Consider the following 12,004-nt stretch of genomic DNA (forward strand, 5'->3'; position numbering starts at 1 on the left):
TTCATACATCAAGTAAAGGTTTTAGGAAGATTACTCACCTGCCTAGGCAGCTTCCAGACAGATTATGTTTCATTTGTATATATTTTTCAAACATTACTATAGGTATTTTATATCTATTACCAAATTAATATATTTGAGGAAATGAAAGGATTTTATTGGTAAAATGAATTGAAAACATTTATTATTCATTCTTTCTCTTTATCAGTAGGACTGCTGTCTAGTCTCTCAAGCAGACAATCTCCAGTACAATACCATCTGATGCTGTCATTAAATCCTCAGCGTCAGGTTTCTGTAGCAACAGAAGAGCTCTCCCTGCTCCACTGTCTACATCTGAAATCCGGAACAAAAACAGTTAATATTTTGCTGTTCTTCTACTGTTTTTGACAGGCTAAGTCTGAGATCTTCTGTATCTGGAAAGAAGTGGTAAGTAGCAGTTAAAGTTTGTGATTATTGAATCATAGAGCTATATTTTAGTTGTTGATGTACACGCACACCAGATGGTGGCCTGCTGCACTCTCCACCAGATTAAACAGATAAAGCCTGGGCTATATGTAGGCCTATACATGTAAACCATAAGAGGTTACAGGGCTTGTTTAAGACAGTAGATCTTGAAAAGCTTTACTTTCATTTGGCTATAAATTTTACAGGATGAACATTTTTCCAAGGTGTTTAAAGTTAGCTTCAGGGCTACTGTTTTCACACTGCTATCCCTCTCCAGGCTGACAATAACAAGCAGCATGCAAGTAATGTAGAGCATAACAGGTTTAGCAGTTGTTGTTCATAAAATTGGCAACTCTATTTGACTCAAAATATATGATAATAATTATAAATACTAACCAGAACTGACATATGATTTTCAGAAAAACTGCAAAATGCTTCTAAACGGGATTTAAAGACGTATTTTTTTGTACTCATTAACATACTCTGAATAAAAGCTTTTTTTCTGATGACTAAACCAAAGAAGCTACCTTCTAAAATCAGGGGTTTTGTTTGTTTTCTAAAAAGTCATTTTTTCCTAAAGCCAGTGGAAAGCCCATGCAGTTAGCTTGGACAGCTCACAGATCAGTAGAGTTCTGAGTTTTATTTTAGTAGTTACCTATTCTTCATATTTTTATGATCTTATTTTGTTGTTGCTACTGATAACATTGATTACGCTTTAAAGAAATTTGACTTAGGCACAGCATCTATTTATTTGGATCAATATCTATGCTAAGTTTTGCAGACACATTTAAAAACATAAATAAGCCTGAAGTACAGTTACTGGTATACAAAATTCATTTATGTTAATAAAGAAAGTTATCGTATAGGTTGAATAAACCAGTTGTGATTGTGGTTTTATTACCTAAATTAAACCAAGAGATTGTGTATGCTTCTGAAAACTAGAAGAAAGAAAGTAACATTTATATATCATAACCGTTGTTGCTAATGTATTTATGAGACTGTTTTGACATTTTATTAACAAGACAGGACATCACAAAGAGGAAGATATACTGTAGTAGGTATCAAGAACTTTTACAGAATCTGTATTTTTGCCCTTTTGTCAGGCATCTCCAGTATTCACTTCTAGAGAAAATTGTTTTACCATAAAATTACATCTTTATGTGTGATACTAATTTTTAAATAACTGTGAAAGTTATTAAACTCATAAATAGAATATCTGATTTCATTTTTTAAGTAATTTGCTCTTTAACTATAGCGATTACTAAGAAGTCTTTAGGAGATTTCATTAAAAAACAATGGTCATATAATTAAGGGTTAAACCTCTTTGCTGAAGTAACCAGAACATATAGTCATTGTCTATGGGTCTTTTCCAAGAAACATCAGTGATAGCTGGCCTTTGCTAAAGAACAGTGTGATATTAGAGAGAGCATATTCATGTGAAAGACATGCAAATATTTACTGATAATATGTCATAAATATATAATATTACTTTAATATGACATATTTGAAATTATTTTAATATAGGAAGTTAAGTACACCATTATACATTGATGTATTTTAGGTTCATGGCACTGCACAACTGAAATGTCACTTGGTACTTACATGTCTGTGAAGAGGAGTTAAATAAACCCATCTGAGGAGTTCTGAGGAGTCTGTGTGTTTGAGGTGTCTACTTGGTACAATTTACAACAAGAAAGGGGGTAGGAAATAGGCAGACCCTTGACCACACAGTATGATGCTAGTAGCAGTATTGAACTGATTTGAGGATGAATGTGGAATGGAAAAAATCCACACTTGGAACTTTGACACAGTCATCCCTTTTGCAAAGATATGAGGATGGTAACAGGAGAGAGCATTAGAGAATCAAAACCAAACAAAAACAGACATCTTGACCACACATTACACACATAAGGTCAAGAACCTCAACCTCACAAAGATCCCTTGTATGTCCACACAGTGCAGGACAGTGCTCTGGACCCACCATGGAAGCAGAACCAGCTGTAGAACTTGAACTGTGTTTTTTAATATTTTCAGCAAGATTCTTAATCTATCTTTAATTTTAAATAAACTTTTCCTTCTTCGAAATAGAATTGATAGTTTCCTACTGTGCCAGTGATGTTGTACTTGATGTTATGATTATAACATTTTGAGATATTTTGGATCTGTATGGGGCTGTATAAGTGCCTAGACAGATCTTGGATCAGCTTACTATAAACACAAAGCAACTGATCCTGTTTAAAAAAAAAAAAAAAGTGTTTCTGGAGAAACACTTATGCCCATGGGAACACAGCTGAGTATTCATGGTTAAATGGAGGCAGAATTATTTAGTCATGTAGTCATTAGTAAAGTGCTTGGCCTGGAGAAATTAAAAAAGGAGAGTTTATCTACGTCTTTATCTCCGCTGTCAAATAGGTATTCATAATAATGCTAACTATTCACGATTTTTTCCCTATTTTACAGACAAGAAATCCGGTTACAAATTATGTAGTCAAATTTTAACAAATCATAAGCCCATCTGCCAAATTAATAAGTTTTTTTACTTATCTTACAGACTTACATTACAGAAAACGTGGAGATTTGCACACAGGTTCATTCTTGTTTTCCTCCAGGGACTTCTCATTCTTTATTCTCATTCCCAAATAGTGAATTATAGCATGAATAGGGAAAAAATATATTTGGGCTTTAATAAATATATATATTTAAATAGTACCCTCCCCATGCTCTGAACAATGTTATGCAATGAATTCTAAAGAATAGGTAATATGATATTCTGTTAACATAAACTTAGACAATCTGTGCTCCTAAAACCATTTGGGAGAGTTGATTTTTTTTTTTTTCTGGTGTTACATTCCTTGATTTGAGACTTCTTAATATATATTTTCTTTCTCATAAGCATTTGTTGAATATAGATTTATGATAAGATTTATTAGAGTCAACATGCTGACAGAAACTGACTATGATAGATGTAGCAACATGATGATTTCATGTCTATAATGATGTATTTTGTTACCTACTACCCATTCTGTCAGTGTAGCATCATTTCTCTTGTACCAGTCAAATTAGTAACATTTGAGCCCCAAATTCCTCAGGCTCAGCTAGCTATACAGAGAAAGAAAAACAATGTAATTGATCCACCAATGAAAACCATTTCTCTGGAAAAGACATATGGCAGAGTAAAACAAACAAACAAACAAAAAAAAAAACATAACTTTCTATACTCTAGTCATTTTGTAAAAAAAAAAATCAACTTTTTATGAAGTTAGCAAATCAAATGGACAGAACAATGGAAAATCTAGTGAAAAAAATGCCCATGCAAATGGAATGCAAGATTAGATCATAATTTGTCATTCAAAGTGTTGATGACAATGTGTGTATTGGAAAGCATACCTCTGACAAGAGTGGTAGTAGAAGTCACCCTGTTCTTAAAATGTATTCAAGGTGAATTTCAGACTAAAGTGTGAAAGATATTTAAGGTTAATAAAGATTTCCAAGGTACATGACGAAGAAGCTGCTAGTAGCTATAAATATGTCTTGAATATTGACATTCTGGATCACTCCAATTATTGCACCAATTATAAATCATAATAATTATTTATTAAATCAAAAGGGACAAAGATTCATTTTTTTCTATAAATGTTATTCATTGATGCAGGCTGTAAAAAACCTTGGCATAGACTGTCAAGCTTCTGCTGTGTCTGTAGGTCCCCTCTAACCCCCCAGTCTTTTACTGGCTTTTCTAATTTTTTATGACTCCCCAACAGCAGTGAGCTCTTCTTAACATCTTCTCTTGGAAGATAAAAATTGCTTTTTTCTTTTTTTTTTTTTTAATTCATCAATACTACATTAGTAAATCTGGACATAGTGTTTGCAGGGAAGACTCCCTATGGCCTCTTTTTTATTGTTAGATACTCATAGTTAGATGAACATTTTTGTTTTTATCTTAAAAGGATCTATAACTCCTGAACACTGGTTTCTTCACAGATTGAGTGGATGCATGGCTAATACATAATACCTACTAGATAGGTCATCTGTGGACTATATGAATTTACATTTCCTAGACAAAGAAATGAGCTACACAGAAATCTTTCCCCTCTTTGGCATGAACAACTGTTCTATGAGAGCTGCACAGATCATTCTTCATAGGAAAATAGAATTCAATGTGACTGAAGTATTTTAATGGCAGAAAAGAAAGATATGTTCTTCCAGGATTGTTAGTCATTTTGAAACTTTGGAGCAGTTTTCCTTCTTTTCTAGTCAAGATATTATTGTGAATTTCCATAGGAGTCTCCTGCTTCTTACAAGGTTTAAAACTACTTTTTTGCACTTGCTTGAGGAAGGTTTGCAACTTATGCATTCTTCCCTCTGCTTATTCACTGAATGCTTACGTATTTTATACAGTTCATGTTAGCTTCAACGAGATACTGAGAATAACTGAAATCCTGGTATTTAAGGAATTTTACAGGGGTGCAGAACATATAGAAAATACCCAAGCTATTTTGGTTAAAAGGTTAGTTTTCTTCTTAAATGTTAAGTTGGTGAAACAATATCTACTTTACATCTTTTGAAGTGGAAATGATATATTCAGTCTTAAGATGAGCACAATTTGGTGTTTGTCTTGAAAAAAAAAGTTTCATTTCATTTCAATGAAGAGAACTAAATAACTTTTTGGTGTATTATTTTATTTTTATCTATTAAAACTGATTTCTCCACTTCTTCCACACTTAAGTTAGGCTATAGAACTAAAACCATAATGCTCCTCCAGTCCTATTTCACTACACATCTTGTCAGGAAATTGTAAATATTCATTAATACAATGTTTGTGAGATACTTATATCTCTAAGTAATTTTATTTTTGCAGACTGTCACAGAAAGAAGTGTTGATGTTTATATCTATGATATGCAAAATTATCTTGCCATATAATAATGAAAGATATATAAATATGACACTATTGTTACCATTATTGAAATATATATTTCATGATTTTTTTTCAGTCTTAACTTTTAAAGTTATTTTGATTTGTTTTATGTTTTGTCAAAATACATGGATGTATTGAAATCATAAAAATGTCATTAAAAAAAAAAAAACAGAAAAAATCAAGACAGAGTTTAGAAAGCAAACATGTTTATTCCAAAAATCCTTTCCAATGTTGAATTTAAATAAAAGCAACTCCATAATTAACAGTTAAATAAAAAATACCGATTAGAAGAGTGATTGTGCTCCTACATATGCTTGTGGTGAGCTGATGAGAATCACAAAAATCATTGTGGGGTTGTTAAACATAAATGCTTGTATTGGAATTCAAGCATGTAACTTTTTCAATGCAAGACTCAAAGATTGTCTTAAAGCATCTTAATAGGGTCATTTTGTATTATTATTATTATTTCAAATAACATAAGCACAACATAGCTGGAACTGGTATAGAGAAACTAAAGCTATAAGGTAGAAACTGGAATCAAAGCACATATTTTTAACATTAAGAGCAAATAACTACTAAAATGGATGTAATAGAGTTTCCACTACCTGATGACCATCATTTTTTTCTATAAAGTAGGATTTTGTCAAATCCCAGGACACAGTGAAATAGAAGGGTATTACAAGGGTAATATAATACAAGGTAACAGAGAGGAGATCAGGTAAGAATATCTGTTTCCCTGAAAAAACAAATATATATATATATATATATATTTTGGTTTAGTATACACGTAGAACAAGAATGATTCCTGCGGTAGGAAAAAATCAACATACTTTTTAATATTCTCTGAATTTTGATATATATAGATAGATTTAATATGAGTAGTATTTTAGCCCACTATGAGTCCCCCAAGTAAGGTTATTTTCAGTGTAAAATCATAACAATTCTGAGTTGAAAGGGAAGAATCTAAGTCACAATTTATTGCTCAGACTTAAAGAGAAGGAGGCTTCATGTGAGATACCACAGATAAAGCTTGTATGAAGCCGAGCTCTGAATGTAAACACAGAAATTTTGTCTCGTCTTCCCCATAGCACCTAAATAGGAAACCTATGTGGCTATAGTGAATATTTATTCCTCAGGTTGCAACACATTTGTTCAAAGGAAAAATGTAAGAGTACTGTGCATGGTGTGCAAAATCTGTGACATTTTCCCTTGTTGTAGCAGATATCAACAAGATTTTGTCTAGCACACCAAGTCATATGTCCCAGCTGGAGGAGATCATGATAGCAAAAGCATTCAAGCTGAGGGCTCAGTACCCACATGATATGCTTTTCAGGATCTTTATTTTGGATTAACTCTGGTCTCTACCTGGGGACTATTAGCGATTGGATATATTAGTTATGCATCAGGAGTGCACATTGTGGTTTAATTTTATTTGAAAAGAATCCTGTTAATGTGCTATGTGATGTGACCTTAAACACAGTAAGAGAGGGCAATCAGGACATTCACATAAATGCATTCTGGATCCAAACAAAAACATTGTCTACCACAGCTCCTCTTTTAGCTATAAATTTAGCCCTGTACTTTCCCATTTCTTCATGCACTACTCTATGTTTGAAATAAAGTGTCTTGAATAACAAAATCAAGAGCTGAGCAGTCTTTTTACTGAGTAGTGCATCCTCCTGATTAATTTATCTTCCCTTTTTAATGAAATTCCATTTTTAGAGCTGCTGGAAGACATTGTGGAGGCTATTACTTGTTCTGCTGCTTCCCCTCTTCTTGAGCCCATTCACCCCACTGCTATGAACTAGTGACTAGGTGACAGCTACAGGCAACAAAATTCAGATATATTTGCTCTTATTTAGTTCAGTACAATCGCCTCATACAATTGCTGCAGCTTTGTCCATAGGGATAAAGTTTTCAGGAAACTGTAAGAAAAAGAGAGAAATGAAAACTAGGAAGGGTAGATATATTACTACACCTTTGTAAATTCCCTCTTTTGGTGTCTCATACTTTGCCATTCAGTTGGTTCTAAACAATGCTGCAGCCTTGGGAAAATCTATGAAAGCTGTAGGAGCCAGGTGTTTGCATATCTTTGCAAATTCTATGTAAAAAAAATAATAAAAAATAATAAATAAATCCAAGCAAAATATTTCTTCTAAAGGTCATCTCATCTTTGCATAAGGACATCAGCTTTACCTTCTATAATGCCCTCTTTATTCATCAGACTAATCTTAGTTTATTATTTGTTGCCCCTGGGTGTGGGTTAGGCAGCAAAAGGCAGCTCTTCAAGGAAGGGACTGCCTTTCTCATTAGCTTCCACTCTGTGGTGAGAAGTGCTACCCTATGTTCACTTTACATAAAAAACTAATTAGATATTTTCCTAACATTTTGCAAATCATACAACAGTACCTCATATGCAATGTTATCGATCAGAATTTCTCTTCTGTCCCTGCTGTTTTACAGTACAGGCTTGTTCTTTTACAGATAAATGATGCATTGCTGAAAGCAGAGTAGTTATTTATACTCACGTAAATGTAAGAAAGACACTTTTAAGACATCTCATCATTAAAAAGTGTATGTCCTTATCTACAGCTACATGGATGAATCACTTTCTGTTACAATGAATACATATTTTCCCCACTTGTCACCTAGAAAATAATTTATTTTCATTCATTGTCAGATTTTGCATCTGTACAGGTTGGATCTGTGTGGTGAAAATTAAATGGTGATTTATAACATAAGGGGGGAAAGTACTAGGTCATTATGACCTTGTCACAGCCTCGAATTATTCTCTTGTTTTTGAAATAGGTAATAATATTACTTTTTGCCTAAGACATTGTAGATGCTTCTGGAATCAGACCAGCAAATAGTGCGGTGTTTAGCATGCTTTATTTGTGTTGAAGTCTTAAAATAAGCAAAGTGCAATAAAACTATTTCTTATTGTGTTCTTAAATGTTATATCCTCTTGTATAATCATATGTAACCTAATATCTCACCGTCTTGAATATATTTTCAGGTTATTTTAGCTAAAGTATTATGAACTGTATTTTAAAAATAGTGGCTATATGTAAAGATGAAGAATCTACATGTGACTTACATGAAGGTTATGAAGTAATGGAGAATTAATGCAGCCTTCCTTAGTCTTTGGAACCAATACTTGAATGATCATATAAATAATGCTGTATTTTGTCATGCTTTTTTTCAGCTCTGCATTTCAATTGCTTTATTTCAAGTCAATGTGAGGCTAACACAGTTGTGATCCATAGCCAGCAAGTTTTGCAAATTTAGCCCATTGTGTTAATGGATCCTACTCAGTATAGCAATGACTAAACTAGTTAACATTAATGCTCACTTATGAATATTACACAACCTAAAAGCCTGTGGCTACAACATAAAGGGCCTTTGATATGCCAATTAATTTTTCTAAATTGCAGAACTTTTCCAGGGTGACAAAAGACTGTTATATGTTATTCAGATAATGTTAGTCAGTTAAGTCATTTAATATGTTCTTTCCTTTTCTCTTCTTTTCCAGGAAATATTTTTGTTTATTACCCCAATTGCCAGAACACTTAATTAAAACAAAAATGATTTTCAGCCTTATTTTGTTATATGCTATAACAACATATCAGAGAAGGTGAAAAACAGCAACATACTGGAAAAAGCAAAATGTTGTTAAAAATGAGGCTGGCAGAATGGACTGAGTATCTACCCTTTTGATTCTATTACGCAAATCACTTTAATCTCAACATGAAAAAAGAGGAATTTTGCCAAACATGTCAATTTGGCCAAGCTCTGCTTTTCATCCCTACCCCCTGTCTTGTTTTGCTAAATTAAAAGACTTGATTTCTTGCCTGTTAATTAATTTGCATAAGTAGCAGCCTTTATCACTTACAATAGAATCTCTGCATGATGATTCATTGTATTGAAGGAAGCACGCAGATCTGCTTTCTATTTTTGTGACTGACAATGTCCAAGCAGCTTTCTCCCTTATGGCATTTGAAGAGGACAGCAGATGACAATTTCAAGAATATTTAGAGAGTGCATTTAATTTTGTACCTCAGCAAATCCTTTCAATAATCTTTGCCACAAGAAAAGATACATGTTGTACAACTTCCTTTTCTCAATACAGTCATTGTCATAGGAATGAGAAACAGTACATAATTAACAAGGAATAGTTTTGACATCTAACAAACTACCAAACTGCTGTAAATTTAACAGCATTTTTGAAGACTTTAAACATTGTCATTAATCCAACCCTTTCTAAGAGCAGAGGTTTCTAAGAGCAGGTAACTGATTAGCAGACCGTAGTGTACACTGTTGAAAGGGTTGAGATAACACTTTTGGTTGTTTCTCACCACAGCCCCCCAAAGTCATAACATAAAATTGGAAGTGCTAGTGTTCTTAGCTTCCTGCCAAGAACAAATCAGTTTGACCAAGTGCTGGTCCACAGCTGGAGGGCTGCCTGAAGTAATAACGCAATCATGCCATACTGAAGTGCCTCACACATTAAGTCAGACACAGTGTGATACAACGATTGCACATAAAATGCATCTTATTAAAAACAAAGACACAAACAAATCCTGTAATCAGGGCAGGACACCAGATTGCATGTTTATTTTTTATTGTGTTTTCTTTCATATAGAAAGTCAGTTTTACACTACGAATGTCTTAATTTCATATTTATATGGTATGTTATCGATGACATCTCATGCTGAAATGAAAGCTGATAAAATAGATCAATGGCTACCTATTCCCATATCAGGTGCAAATTTACCAAAGAGGTGTTAGTGCTACTCCTACATCATGCCATTTAGTGCTGTGTTCACCTTATGGCTCTTTACTTTTATGAAATCTGCTTTTCATTGTTGTGTACATCTTCTTATGAGGCTGCTTTAAATAGGATATGTCTGCATGTGGCCCTCTAAGGACTGTAGTACTTGAGCTCAAGGTGTAAACTGATCCAGCTCATCAGCAGGATGGCAATCATTTTGCATGTTTATATAAAACATTCTTACAGAGACTGCTTTCGACACTACATTGTTCTAGAAACTGGAAAACAATGTTGCTTTTCATCATCAGAAGGTCTGTTTTGTTTCTAACACTACTGCACCTAAAAGCAAAGCAATTGTGAAATTCAGTAATGAAAGCCAGGGCAAAGAGAAACTAGCAGTCTCTGAGATATCCTTACCAGTGGAACTGGACATCATTAGCCTAACATTTTTATTAAAACAACCTTTTCCATAGTTGTTAAACTGAAACAAAGCATAGTTTTGTTTTGTTTTGTTTTGTTTTCCTGTGGCAGCCAGTCCATATAATCATAATCTGTGTCTCCAACTGAAAAGAATTGAACAAATAGAGCTGTAGCAAAAATGCATGCTTTGCCACACTTCTTTTTACTATATTGATTTAAACTTTCAGAAAGGAAACATTGTAGAGGTATCATACTGACAGATTTTTGAAGAGAACTGTTCTGAAGGATAAATAGAATAGAATAGAATAGAACAGAACAGAACAGAACAGAACAGAACAGAACAGAACAGAACAGAATACAATAGAATAGAATAGAATAGAATAGAATAGAATAGAATAGAATAGAATAGAATAGAATAGAATAGAATAGAATAGAATAGAATAGAATAGAATAGAATAGAATAGAATAGAATAGAATAGAATAGAATAGGATGTGTTTAACTCATAGACAATTCAAGAGACTTACAGATCTACCAATATAGCCAAGTGTTTGTATATATCACTATCACCTCAGTTTCCTTAGTATCCAGAGTTGGTTAAACAGTTTCAGAATTTCAGGTGAACAGAGACCTAACTGTTTGTCTTTCCTTCCAGTAATATTAATATTATTATTATTTATTATTATTATCTTTTACCCCTCTGACCAATTTCCATCAGTTTCAGCAAGTATGACAATGGAAAGTATTGCTTTCTCTCAAAAAGCAGCATGTCCTTTTTCTTCTGCTCTTGTACTTTCTCCCTTCTTCCTGCAGAATACTGGCTTTGTGTATGTTGCACCCCCTCCATTGTTCCACTGAGACAAAACTTATTCAAACTAGTTTATATATATTTTTTTATATTCTTGTCAGACAAAAGACTAGGAGTTCCTGTCTTTCTAACAGAAAAATAGGTGATGTAGGAAAATGTTGACAAAGGACAAGAAAACAATGCAAAGAACTCGTTATATCAGAAAACATTAATCAGAAACACACACACATACAGATTTGTTCCCCAAATTGCCAAAAGAAATATCTGATATAGAAAATACTTTTGTATATCTATTAAGGAAGAAGCATTGCTGTGAAAGGTAATTAGTGTACTCTGTAATTCCATTTCAGTGAAACATAGTTTCTTGCCTTTCATATTCTATACAGAATGCTGTTTCCCTAATTAGGATTAAGAGAGTTTGTGCTCCTGAGCTCTCTGGTCTTTGGAAGTCTCAGAACTCAGTCCATTTCTTGCTTGGTTACCTAGCTATTTTTAATTTGCTCTTCCAGTCATATCATCACAGCAAGCCTGTGTGTTTCTTGGTGAATTCTTTAGCTAAGAGCCACGTGTCTCCCAGCTACCAGCTAAGTGTTAAAAGGCACAGTGACAGTAGAAGAACAGTATGTTGTCAAGTAGTTGACACAGCAACC

General features: G+C 33.5%; 1 protein-coding gene across 1 annotated transcript in view; it reads left to right on the forward strand.

Annotated features, from left to right (window-relative positions):
- The first annotated feature begins 296 nt into the window (after positions 1 to 296).
- The window catches only part of EYS (eyes shut homolog), a 959,435-nt gene continuing 947,727 nt past the window's right edge, over positions 297 to 12,004 (forward strand). Inside the window, exon 1 of the mRNA XM_080584128.1 lies at positions 297 to 423. The gene's annotated coding sequence lies outside the window, so the exon portion shown is untranslated. The remainder of the gene's footprint in view (positions 424 to 12,004) is intronic.

The sequence above is a fragment of the Anser brachyrhynchus genome (genome assembly GCF_964034855.1).
Source record: "Anser brachyrhynchus genome assembly, chromosome: 3".
Lineage (NCBI taxonomy): Eukaryota > Metazoa > Chordata > Aves > Anseriformes > Anatidae > Anser > Anser brachyrhynchus.